Below are 12,185 nucleotides of genomic sequence, written 5' to 3'. Positions count from 1 at the left end.
TCACTATTAAGTACTTCCACTATGGATTTTGAAATACATACAACTTAATCCTATTCTGTAATAGTCTTAATCTTGTACTCTTACTTTACAATTAAATGCATTATATAATTCTTAAAAACCTTATCAACTGAGAGACAAACTGCAATATAATTTACAAGACTTTAAAAATCAATCGAAGAGGACAGCAGGTAGTGTGGTGGTCAAGGGACTGGACTCCTACATGCCCAACCTTGGTTCAAGTCCTGAACCAGGCAGCTTGCTTTCTCTCTCTGTTGAGTGCATGTGCCCTATAGCAAAATTAAAAATAAATATATAAATAATTCTTAAAAAAAAAAAAATCAATCCAAGAAGAAAACGTGGTTAAGATATGAGCTTTCAAATCACTATTTGCAGGGCTCATGCTCACTCCAGGAAAAGGTGGTCAGGACCCACATCTAGTGGCCACAAGAGAAAGATGGTGATAGAGTTATAGGCCAGAAGGAAATTAAAGAGCCTGGAAAGCCCACAGACTGTGAGAAAACATGCCCACTGTTGTTGTAGATCTTTGCCTCCAATAACTGTAGTCATCACTGAATAGATGAGTTTTTCTGCGGAAACATACCATCCAGCAAACTGCAGATCTATACTTGGATGGATGCAGTACTAAAAGAACTGACTAGTTTAGTAAAAGTCTACCCAGAAGCTATAAGAGAAAGAAGGGCATACACTTCAATTTGGTAATTATTTTTACAGCTCTTGAAAGACCTGGCTATCGAGTTAAGGAGATTGGCAGCACCATGTCTGGAAGAAAGGGATTGATGACTCCATGGCCCTGCAGTTGTGGAAGTTGCAAATAACAGATTATTTGGACATAGCGATTATGCCTCCAAATTGGGTACAACTTCCTTCAGGGTGTATTATATTTTGTATTACATTTTATTTACTATTCTTGAGTTTATTTTTCAGTCAGTTATATAAAACAAATTTACTTATTCTCCTGTGATTAGTGTCATTAAGCTTTTAAATTCTAAACAAATTGTAAAGCATCTATTAGGAGTTAGATTTGGATGTACTATGGTATGAATATGAACAGAAAGTCTTTATGTTTCTCCTTAAAATATAAAGAAAAGTACTCTTAAAAATCGCTATTTGTCAAGCAGCAATATACACAGATGAAACCATCAGTATTTCCAAAGAGTTTTAACTGGACTATAATTATATAATTAGGTGGCTCTCCTATATCCCTGAAGACTCAGTTTCAGCAGTACATTCTGAGTCAGGGTCAAAAAACAACTCCTTGGCACAGATGTCAAAAGCAACATTTTCAGAACCTAATGTCTTCTTCAAGGACAGGCAGCAATGAATAAAGCCTCTCCAATCTATTTCTTACAGAAATTTTGAAATCCTAAAATCTCCAAAAACTTAGTTTTGTAACTAATTTGGGGGCAAACTGGCTATCGAGACTTTTTTTTTTTTTTTTTAAGTTTGCTATAGGGCACACACATTTGTCAGAGAGTGAGAAAAACAGAAAGGAGAGAGAGGGAGAGAGGGAGAGAGAGAGAGACAGACAGAAAGTGAAAAAGCAACCCCCAGGGAGGAAGGCCACCTTGCAATCCCTCTCCTCCAGCCTCCTCTCAGGATTTTGGGCACGCAGGTATGCATGTAACATGCACCTGGCAGATTTTTCACACTGCTGGGTCCAGGACTCAAACCCTGCAGCAGGCCGTGTGGAATCCAGCTGCTTCAATCACCATGCTACTGGCTGACCCCTGAGATATATTTTTTAAAGTGCTAAACTAAATTTGAATACTCAGCTGAGGCAAGGTGAGGCTATTTATTTTTAGTAGATCTCATTTAGTGTTACTAACCATGTTTCAAGGTAATATTCAGTGATTTAAATTTACTTCAATTTCTGTACGGCTTCCCACCATAATTACTGTAAATCTAAAACTTAACATACTCCTTTAATATCATATACAGATTCCACCTTATTTTTACTGTTTTCTCTACTAAAGCCTAAGTTTTCACTAGTTCCTGTGACTATAAGCATTCACCTGTATCACTCATTTGGGTATTCTGAAATGCTACTTACATTTCATATTGATTAACTTTTCATGTCTTTGTCAAGAACCTTCTGTGCATATTAATGCAATTTAATCCTAACACAGTTAACTACGAACAATTAACTCTCAATAACATGCAGCTGAATGAATTAGACCTCAAGAGAGGTGGCCTAAATAAAAAATAAGGAATTACAGTGGACACAGACATAACATTAAAAAGACTGTCACAGACAAAAAGTAGTAGCAAGGACCAAACTCAAAGGTGTAAAAGGGCTTGCTGGATCAAGATCAGAAAAAAAGAACAGTATGGCTGGTTTGGTGAATAATGGAAAAGAGGTAAAGTGAAGTAATCAAGAACTGGATTATGCAGGACCTTGTAGGTCACAACAAAAATACTGGTTTTTATTTGAAACCATTGGGAAAAAATTAAGATGAGGATATTAAACTGTCTGACTTACATTTTTTACTTACTATTTTTTTTTTTTTTTTTGCTAGAAGGCATGTGCATTTGCTAGAGACAGAGGGATAGGAAAAAGCAAAAACCACGGGAAACAGTCACTCCACAACCCCTTCTCTGCCACTGGGATTTCAGGCGCACATAGACATGTGCCCAGTGTGTTTCTGAAGCCACCAGATCCAGGACTCAAATTGCACAGTTGGCCATGTGGGATCCTGCTTGCTACCTTGGCCATTAGGCCACGGAGGAGGCAATGATTCCATTTTGAAAGGTCACTTTGTCTTCTCGGTAGAGACTGAGATGAGAGAGGACAAGAAAGGAAATGAGATGGGAAGCTCCTCTGAGCCTTGAGAAATGACTGTGGCTTATACATGGGTGGTGTCCCAGAAGCTGGTAGATCTGAGAGCTCAAAATCAGCTTAAGAGCCATTTTTTCTCTTTTACATAGGGATAATATCCTAAGAGAGGAGTTAACTTGATCAAGGTTTTATGGCCAGTGCCAGAAAATGAGGTGAATCCTGTCACTCCAGGTCAATGTTGCCAGAACTAGATAATACTACTTGAGACAAGAGGGTGGAATCAAAGGTCAAACAATTACTTAAAAGAAATAAATGATTTCTGATTTGTCCTCATGCACAAAGGAACAGCTAAAACTTATGAAGACAATGAAATTGTTGTCCAATTATTTGAACACCCCAAGACTTAGTGATGAATACTTAAGAATGTACTGGGAAGCAGAAATAGCAAAAATACTTTCAATTCAAAATGCATAGTGATGATACAAATACTTAAGACAATAATTTCTTGGGCCAGCCCAGTAGTAGCACTGGTTAAGGAAAGTGGATCTCACATGGCTGACTGTGATGGGAGTCCCAGCCTGGTGGCTTGAAAAAATGCATCGAGCAAAATGCACCACACTGAATCCATATAGATGGAGAAATGGAGGAAAAAGGATTAAAGTGAAACATGTCCCACTGGTACATGTCAGCACATGTACACTTTGGGCAATAATAATAATAGACCATAATATCTTAATGATAAAATAATGCCAATTTATCCTCTACATAGGACCCTCTAGTGGATAAGATCAATCACTAAAGCATCACAAGTGGTTTTCACAATGGGCTTTATCCTTCTTGTTCAACTAGTAAAAGTGAATACCAGTAACAGTAGTTGTCCTTATTAGGAAAGAAATTCTTAACCACCACCCCCACACTCTCTTTTCTACTTCCAGCCATTCTACTTCTTTTTTGCCTATTATCACCATCATCACTTTCCTCTAAATAATAGTGTTACGAAAGCTTCTCTACCCTTAAAATTTGGAAACTCTGTCTTCTGTTGAAGGGAGCAGTAGTAAACAGGGCTTTCGGAAGGAAAAAAGTGTAAGGGTAAAAAAGATAACCCAGAAAGAAGTTCATGCAATTTTTTTTTTTTTAGTTAGCAACTAAAACTGTATAAATAATAGCCAGCAGCAACCTTATAACTCATTTTGATGTCCTGGACATAAAATATGGTATCAGTATGTTCTCTAACTCAGAACTGCTACAACAGCTGACAAGCAGATTATTTAATATAGAAAACACGAAAGCTTCTCATATTATTCTCTCTCACTGCAGGATTAACTCATGTGGGCAGGAGTTCTACAAGGCTTACTCCCTGAAGCTACCCTGAAGTCAGGACATGTATGAAAATCGTGCCACACCCCTCCATGTTTCTCAGGTGCAGCCCTGTTCTTTCCAACAGTGGCGTTCAAATTCAACACTTTTTTCTTCACAGAACACACCCATTTTATTATGTTTAAGGAAATAACTGGCACTAAGTTTTTAACCAGTAATAAACTGCAACTTACACATCTTTCTGCCTTTTTAAAAAATGCTAAAGGGTGTGTGTACTTGTGTGAACATGTGTGAGTGTGCATGTGCGCCTCCCCAAAGGGGCATGGCCACTTCACAATCCTTTCTTCTCCATTTCTCCATGCTGCTGGGATTTGGGGCATGCAAATGCACACAGCATGTTTTCTCAAGCTGCAGGGGCCAGGATTTGAACCATGTTCGACTATGTGGAATCTACCTCTCTTAACCACTGTGCTATGGGGCAGCCTTCTTACTGCTTTCATAATTGGAAACTGACTATTTTATCTAAATGCAGGTTAGCCCCAAAATTCTTTAAAATCTCAAACAATTCCATGACATAAAGTTTATAAAAAAAAAAAAAAGCTGTTTAACAAGGATTGCTAAAATTGCTTTTAAATAAGCATGACAAGGAAACAGCATTCTCTCAAAAGGTAAAAACATGATCATTCTGGAAGTATTTCTAAAAAGTATCTATTTATGGAAGCCAGCACACCAAATTATCAGGTCAAAGAAACAGTACTAAACTTGATATGAGAGAAAGCCTATAGCTTTACTTAGTAAAGTCACTAAAAATCTTTAAACTGAGAAAGTGAACTATTAAAAATCTACTTATTTATGATTTGTTAGAATTTGGATGCACATGCATTCTCTCTATATACAATAAGGTGCACAAGTCGAAGGTCAAAAACCGGCTTAACGGTATTAATTGCCTAATCTATTACTGTGACCTAAAGTTGAATGGACTGCTCAGAGAAGACTACAAAGAAACTAAACTTAAAATGATTATGTATTAATAAGAAATTTCAAGATAAAGCACACCAAAATACTGCCTCACCATTTATCTAATTCCCATTCCTCTACCAAAAATAAGATAAAAAAAAAGAAAAAAAAAAAAGAAATCAAAGACTAAACACTGACAGCAATACACGGAAAAGAAAAAAAAATACACCAGTTGGGAATATTTTAATAGGTTTCTCAGATAAATGTGTATATTTTTTGATACTACACTAAAACTTGGCAAAGAACTACAATATGAAACTAGAAACCTTATTAATACATTTTATGTTCTCTATACATTAAAACCCATTGGTCTAGCTTGGACTTTGGGATGATTTCTCACCCATGTGTGATTCTATAATATCATGTATTGGTCATTAGGAAAATACTAGGTGACAGTTTTGTAGAGATCTTCAAATAATAACACATTTTGTTATACATTTGTGTAATGCTCATTAATATCATTACCAGAATCATTAGAAAAATGTTTTAAATATTGGAAGCTATCAAGAACACAGTGATTGACACAGGCTTTCTAAAATTTGAATTTTTGCTTAAAAGCTAGAACTTTTATCAATGACAATGTATGTTCACTGTTTGTCTTAAAGCAACAAATTGTTTAGGGAACAGTGGGTGGTACGGTGGTTAATATGCTGTACACTCCCACATGGCCCACCGTGGTTCAAGTCTCAGACCTGTTGGCTAGCTTTCTCACTTCTTTCTCTCTCTGTCTCTCTCTGGTCAAATTAAAATAAATGAATGAATAAATAAAATAAAATACATAATTACAAAAAAAAATCTTAAAAAAAAAAAAGCAACAAATTGTTTCTAAGAAAATGTCAGTCTAATACCCAGGTTTGAATAATCACAGTTTGTCAGGCATTCTTTCAGCATAATGACTCAATCACATAAATGCTTTTCCTAGAAAACACCACTAATATATGCAGCCCAAGTTTTAAACACACACACTTCTCATTTTATCACAGTTGTATTTAAAAGGTGTGCACGGGTAGAAATTTAATTTCTTTCTTTTTACTTCATCAAGGACATTTAGGTGAAATTAAAAAAAAAAAAAACTGTGAGTGCATGGGAACAATGAATACAATGATTACTATTATGGTATAGTGCTTTAACCTGATTCATTCTAAGGTGTGAGGTCTTTAGGCTTTGCTTTGTAAAACATTATCTTTAACAATAAATATAGAAAAAACAGCAACAAACAAGCAGTAGACTTGCACTGTGGTAGGAAACTTAAAAAAAAACTATGGTGGACCAGAAGTTCCTGTTACTCAGTAGGATGTGCTGTGGGGCCATAGAGAATCTATGAGAAAGGCTCATCTTTCTTCTCCCAAAGGTCTCAAACAGCTTAGGTAGGAAGCTAAATGGGATGACTGGTCCCCATTTTTGCTGTTCAGCCATTTTTCTTGATCTTGTTCTCTGATCCCATATATTCCAGATTGTTCAATGGATTTGCAATAAACTTCCAAGATGAAAGGAAAATTTCTTGTTCATTGTTTCCCTGAAATTTGGCTTGTGTTTATCTTATGAAAGAAAAAGTATGCTCCAAAAATGCCCACAAGCTCAGCTACTGAAATTTCTTCAAAAATCCTCTCTGCCAGTGTTTCCACAGTGCAGGCCATTCCTAAGGGCGAGCTTTGCCTGCTAAGCATGTGAGCAAGTTGACAGTGCCCCACCCCTTCAGCCGCTTGCCCTAAGTCCTACTCGCCATTGTTTTTAAGTCACGGTTACAAATCAACACAATGAGAAAAAAAGAACATCTTAATATCATTATGAATATAGTTTTGTGCTTGTAGACTTCTTGCAAATTACTGTAGGATCTCTAGGGGTCCTTAGACCATACTTTGAAAATAACTGAGCTAGATACTTCATTTGTTGCCATGTCCAAAATCATAATTTTTTTTTTTTTTTTAGTTCTTATCTATATCTTAATGGGAATCTTAAGCAATGTTATAAATGTGTAAGATTTTAAAGAACAAAAGCTACTACTACACTACTACAAAAGAATATATACATTCGTTTATGGTTTACAAAGCATTTACAAATACTATTCCATGTAATTCCCAGCAACTCCAGGTACCATTCTCACAGAAAAATTAAGGAAGAAGGGAACTTTCAGGAAGTATACAATCTTGCCTAACAAAAGCATCACAGTGCTGGACTACATACAGGTGGTATTAATTTTCTTCTTCACACTTTCCTATATTTTAAACATTTTAATGAAAAAAATTTAAAGGCACACATATTTAGTGCAATAAATCTCAAGTTCAATAATTTCAAGAGCAATAGGAGAAAAATAATAGGTACATGTTATATATCTATCTCATCCCTACTCTAAAGAGTTCTTTATTACCTGTACAGTGCAGAATTCAAGATTCCAGAGGGATTCCCAGGTTTTGCTATTACTGCTCATTTTGCTATTGTTACTGAACTCATAAATCTCAGAAGCAACAGCTATAAATGTTAGCATAATGTAGTAACAAGATTCCATATTTTTATTGCAACTTTAAAACACAAGGTAACAAACAGATGGATGGAAAATACTTATCATTTGACACCTATAAACTATTAATTTGACCCAGCCCTATAACCTAGTGGTTAAGGGAGCCAGATCCCACATGGCCATTAACGATTTGAATCTCGGCCCCTAGAGGCTTGAGAAACACACCAGGCGGATGCACACATGTACCCAAAAATCTTGACGGGAAAATAAATAGATGAAAAAGGATTACAGTGTGGCCATGCACCATCGGGGGTGTTTTCTCATTCCCTCCCTCACTCTGAGAAGTGCATAGACCTCCGGTAATTAAAAAAAAAATGTGAAAATATTTCTAATATCCACACATCTCATATATAATCAAGTAATTTTAAGCATACTGATATTCCAGAATATTCTTTCTGTATACTATAAATCAGATGGAAATTCTATAATTCATGTTGTAAATATTCTTACTTTTTGTTTTTGCTTCACTGCATGTGTGCTTGTCTGAGAGACACAGAGAAGGGGAGAGAGAGAGAAAGTGAGTGGGGTGCGGGAGGGGATGGGGGATGGAGGATAGCACCACAATCCCTTCTTTTCCATTCTCCTCTTGGAATTTTGAGTATGCACATACATGAGTCCAGTGTGCTTTTTAAGCTGCTGAGTCTGGTCCCAAACCATAGCGTTGGCCATGTAAGATCCAGTTGCCTTAACAACCATGCCACCTGCTGGCCCCGCAATATGAATTTTTTTGTAAGGCAGCACAAAAGGTACTGATAACTTCTCTTGTTTAAAATCAAAATTCTATGACTAAAAGGACTGATCTTAGAATCCAATGCTCGACCAGTGTTAAAGTTTAGAGATCAACTCCAGAGATCAAGGCTTGCCCTCTTTACAACACAGACTGATACAAGAACACATTATTTTGTATTTTTAGGGAAATGATACATGCAAACAGTTTCTTGATATCTAGTAAACATAAATGTCTATTTAAACTATACTTTGGGGGGGAATGACACCTTTGTAAAATTAGCCAAATTATTATTCAATTTCATAGCATAATTTCACTTCTTCAACAAATATTTATCAACTATCTACAACAAAAGTGAAAAAAATCTGAATATGAACTTTTCATCTAAATCATAGATTTTACTTTTAAAATAACATGTATAAGCCAGTGCAGTGGGGTGGTAGTAATGCAATGCTCCACCACACTGAAGCCTTATGGGAAGGTCCTGGGTTCAGGTCTCCCTGTGCACGTCGAGTACATGAGCACACATGTGCCCATGATCCTGGCTGGGTGAGACTGTAGGAAAAAGATCCTTTTGGGACTGTTTCTTCTTCCCTGTCTCTCTCTCTAATGGAAGAAATAAACTAGAGACCAGCAAATGATGTAATGGTTACATTGCTGGACTCTCACGTAGCTGGCTGTGGTTCGAGCCCTGGACCTGGTGGCTTAAAACTCACGCCAGGTGCATGTGCATGCATGCCCAAAATCCTGGGAGAAGAGATTGCAGTGTGGCCTTCCTCCGACCCCGGGGTGACTTCTCGCTTTCTGTCTGTCTCTCCAGTGAGCACACATGCCCTCTAGCAAAAAAATCTCTCAAAAAATAGGGACCAGCAGTTAGCGTAATGGCTATGTCGCTGGACTCCCACGTAGTCGACCACGGTTCGAGTCCTGGACCCAGTGGCTTAAACTCACGCCGGGCGTGTGTGCATGCGTGCCCAAGATCTCAAGAGGAGAATGGAGGAGAAGGGATTGAGGCGTGGCCACCCCTCCTTGGGGGGTGATTTCCTGCTTTCTGTCTCTCTGTCTCTGTCTGGCGAGTGCACGCGCCCTATAGCAAAAACCTCTCCAAAAAAAAAAAAATAGAGATCAGCAGTTAGCGTAATGGCTATGTCGCCAAACTCCCATGTAGCCGACCGTGGTTCAAGTCCTGGATCCGGTGGCTTAAACTCACACCGGGCGAATGTGCATGCATGCCCAAGATCCCGAGAGGAGAATGGAGAAGGTGAGTGGCCATTGTGGAGTGATTTCTCACTTTCTGTCTCTCTGTCTCTCTCTGTCTGTCTGGCAAGTGCACGCGCCCTGTAGCAAAAACCTCTCCAAAAAAAAAAAGAGATCTTTACATACATGAGTCAAGTTTTTCTTTTTTTTAAATGATTCTTTATCCTCACCAGACCCTCCTTACACAGTATCTTTTACTATGGGGGCTCACTTTCCCTTCACATAACTAAGAGAAAATACTAGAAGTCTATTTAACAGATTGTTTTTAGGACAAAATGAAAATCAATTTGTAAAGTAAAAAAGATTCGAAAACTGGAACCAGCAGTTGGCGTAATGGCTACGTCACTAGACTCCCATGTAGTCGACCGCAGTTTGAGTCCCGGACCTAGTGGCTTAAACTCACGCCAGGCACATGTGTATGCATGCGCAAGATCCCAAGAGATTGAGAATGGAGGAGAAGGGATTGCAGCATGGCCATCCCCATGGGGAGGTGATTTCTCACTTTTTGTCTCTCTCTGCCTTCCTGGCGAGCACACATGCCCTATAGTGAAACCTCTCCAAAGAAGTAAAAGATTAGAAAATTAATATGAAATGTTTCTTCTTCAAAGACTACACTGTTTTATTCAAATATCCTTTTGACTGTTAATTACCATTAATCCATAAATTCAAATGTTAACTATTAACTACTATGTACCCAAGCAAGATGCTAGGAACCAAGAATACAATGAAGAATGAAATGGATTAAATCCCTCCCCTCACAGTGCTTACATTTAACTGGTGCTAACTGGCTAGGTTCAAGGTACCATCCCAGTACTTGGAGGTACACAAAAGAAAAACATATCTCGTCCTTGGAATTTATAATTTAATGCAATAGGTAAGAACACATGGCTATGTATGTTTCGACCACTTTGGGACTTCCTTTAATACAACTTCATCATTTACTGTGAGTGTCAAAAAATGCAAATAAAAACACTTACTGATGAATGAGCAAATAAGATTATCATTCAGGGTTCTTTCTGTATACTTGAAGTTCTTTCATTTCCCATTAGCATCCTCTCTTAAAACCTGGGAAAAAGTGTTTTTTTCTCCACTATTTGATTAGGGTATCCACTCTTTTGGACATTATGGGGATAACATTCTCTGTAAGATATAATTCACTATAAAAATGTCAGGTTTCTACTATAGATGGACTATTTCTCAAAAGTCTGAAGACCCACTACCTGGTTATCTTATCTATTCCAGGCCTCAGTTTCCTTCTCCCTAAAATGACAGGGTGGGACTGGATGATCTAAATAGTCCCTTCCGGCTGTTAAAAAGTCCCATGACTCCATTATGACTCAATAAATAGCATTTCAAGAGTCAGCTTTTAGGATTGATATAAGATTAAAGTTAAAGTCTCTCTTTTCTGAAAGTTACTTCTTGCTAAGATAAGGTCTTGTTGAGCAAGTTTAAACAGCATTTTATCTAGTAACAAACAAGAGGGCTGAAAAATGAATTTACAAGTTAGAACCTTTAAATTCTAAGCACCAGTTACATGTTAGATAAAGCACCAAAACAAAAACTCAATTATACGAATTAATTAAAAAAAAAAAACCACAATCTTAACTTAGTGTCAAATTTCTACCCTATACAAATGTGATTTCTCATTACCGTGACACATAACTAGCTTCTACTCGTACCAATCAGGTGTTATAGGACCAAAATGTTTTTCTAAACTACTGCAAGAAGGTGGGAGGAGGACAAACGAAGGGGAAGCAAACCATCTGCTCAAACTCACAGGATGAAATTTTTGTCCAAAAGACATCAGGTTTTTCTCCCCTTCTAGAAGAAAAATCCAGAGGGCCAATAAGTAGTTTTAAATACATTCTTGGAGCTGATAGTTTTAGGATTAGACTAATCGAGCCGGCGAAAAGGAGAAGAGGACAAACTTCCTGGATTTTCTCTCCTCTGTAGGGGAGATTTCCTCTTGCTGACGAAGGGAAAGGCCCCTTTAACAGTTTTTCTCTCCTCGGAGCTGGCTGCCAGACTAGGTGGGGCTCCCTCCGCTGCCTTCCTCCTGCCACTTCCCGCAACAAATGGGGCAAGCCAGCCCCGTTTCAGGCAAACTTTTTCCCTGTCAGGCTCGAGCCCGCAGGGCGCCGGGGAGTGGCTTCCCCTGCTCGCTCCTCGCCCAGGCTCGGGGCTGGGGGAAGCTGTGTCTTCGAAAAGGACAACTTTCTGGTTTCCGTTCTAACTTCCACCCGCACCGGGGAGGGAACCGAGGCGGCCAGCGAGGGGGCTCCGAGGCGGAGGGGCGAGTCTTCGGGGGATGCAGCGGGGGAAGGCGGGCAGCGGGAGAGGCTGCGGCGGCCGCGGGCAGGAGGGATCCGGCGAGTGGGGGGGTCCTCGGGCTCTCACTTCCTCCGCCATATTTCAGACATTTGACCCCTTCCGCAAAGCGCGCCGTTCCCCGCGGCGGCGGCGGTCGCTCTTCCTCATCGGCCCGGGAGGCAGTGCTCTCGCCCGCCGGGCGCCGGGCCCTCGCGCCACCTGCCGTGCGCCAAGCGGCCGCC

At 38.9% G+C, this 12,185-nt stretch overlaps 1 protein-coding gene across 2 annotated transcripts in view; it reads right to left on the bottom strand.

Moving 5' to 3' along the window:
- The window catches only part of RAP1B (RAP1B, member of RAS oncogene family), a 40,985-nt gene extending 29,554 nt beyond the window's left edge, over positions 1-11,431 (bottom strand). Inside the window, exon 1 of one of the 2 annotated variants that reach the window (XM_027771365.1) lies at positions 11,411-11,431. The gene's annotated coding sequence lies outside the window, so the exon portion shown is untranslated. The remainder of the gene's footprint in view (positions 1-11,410) is intronic. The other variant, XM_006147288.3, reaches the window with a different exon arrangement.
- Between the last annotated feature and the right edge of the window lie 754 nt (positions 11,432-12,185).

This window comes from Tupaia chinensis, unplaced genomic scaffold, assembly GCF_000334495.1.
Source record: "Tupaia chinensis unplaced genomic scaffold, TupChi_1.0 Scaffold000208_1, whole genome shotgun sequence".
NCBI classification, from domain to species: domain Eukaryota; kingdom Metazoa; phylum Chordata; class Mammalia; order Scandentia; family Tupaiidae; genus Tupaia; species Tupaia belangeri.
Note: the sequence above shows the minus strand (reverse complement) of the source record. Positions and strands in the feature narration are given on the sequence as shown.